Raw genomic sequence first — 1657 nt, forward strand, 5'->3', positions numbered from 1 at the left:
TCATAATAAATAAATCTTATTCCTCGACATCGTATGTGTCTCCCATTCATTCTAAGTGAGATATCCACAGACAGGGCTGTTAGCTCCTCCCACATGCGGCTGCGGTGTCAGGAACACATTTTTTGACAAGCGGTGAGCAGCGAATTCACTGCACGGTGAAATTGGGCAGGCATGCAAATTTGTTGCGCGAATCGTGTTCGGTATGTATGCACCAAAAGGGTTTGACGGCAACCACGTGCCACGACTATGCTAAGTTGCAACCAGCAATTGAAGATATGAAAGATTTCCCTCCTCTTCCCGCGACTCCTAGTGAGTCTCCAGCTGCAAAGAAGACTCTTTCTGTGGCCGGGGAGGGCTCCAGCTTCATATGGAGACATTGCTGTTCTGTCAGAAATGACTAATAAGTGAGCAGACTCTCTGCAAAAGCGAGCGGATTCTTTGGAGCAGTTAATAAATGTCATCTCTGAGTAGATCGATGAAAATACTCTTAAGGAATAAAAACAACCTTAGAATTTGCCTACGATGAAATAAAAGACACACAGAAAATAGTCCAAGCTGCTGAGCAGCGTCTTAAAAAAGAAGGAAAAACTGTGGCAGCTCTTCAGGCTCAAGTGATGGAGTTGGAGTCCTACTCAAAAAGTTGGAACCTGAAGCTGTTTGGTGTACCCAAAACCCCACAGAAAATATAAAAGCCAAGGTCATCGAACTGTGTCAAAACATCGTTGCAGAAGACTTTCAGCCGTCATGGATATTGCTCATCGTCTCAGGAAATCTAACCCAACCAGAACGCGTCCCAGGGCTATAATCATCAGATTCCCAACAATCCTACCGAGACGGTGTCTGGAAAGCTGCAAAAAACGCCTTTCTTCGAGAAGGGAAACTTCGCTTTACTGAGGATCTTTCTGCAGCTGTCAGAGCTGAAAGTGTGGCCTTTAATCCAAAGAGCCGGAGAGGAGGGAAAACGAGCCTACTTTGTGGGCGGTAGAGCCTTTATCAACGGACACGAAGGTCAGTAACCTCCTCTACTCTAGAAAGTCTCCGACTCACACTTCTACACAGTAGGTGGCGGTAATGCACCCTCACGTTGGTGCCAGCCGCCATTTAAACCCAAGAAGCATCAGAAGAAGAAGGAAAAGATTCGATTGTAATTTCAACAAAAGGAGGAGGTCGCGCGAGAACGCTGGAGAGTCGCGGGAAATTCGAAAGTTCTAGGAGGAAGAAAATCGAGCTTGCATTGGCGGTTGGCACGAACTGGTATGTGAATGGGTCAGAATGAGTTGTCGAGGCATGGATGAGGATGGTGATATGGACTTTGGAGACGGGACGCCAGTCTTACATGGAAAGGGTAAGAAGAAAGTCAGTTCGCAGGCTAGCCATGGGAATAAACGAGGGTTGGAGGGGAACAGCACAGATGAGGATGATAGGGCGGTGAGACGAAAAGTTGTGACAGAAGAGTTTAAGGTGATTCTTAAGTTTAGGGAAGAAGACGCTAGAGTGTACCCCAGCCCCATGATACTATCTAAAGCAGGGGTCTCAAGCTCAAATCAGCCGGGGGCCGCTGGAGGCGGTATCTAGTTGAGGCCGGGCCGCATCAGGATTTTCACAAGAAAATCGCTGAGAAAACATTCCAATGTTCTCAAATATCTTTATTTTTAAC

The sequence above is a fragment of the Oryzias melastigma genome, unplaced genomic scaffold (assembly GCF_002922805.2).
Source record: "Oryzias melastigma strain HK-1 unplaced genomic scaffold, ASM292280v2 sc00380, whole genome shotgun sequence".
Lineage (NCBI taxonomy): Eukaryota > Metazoa > Chordata > Actinopteri > Beloniformes > Adrianichthyidae > Oryzias > Oryzias melastigma.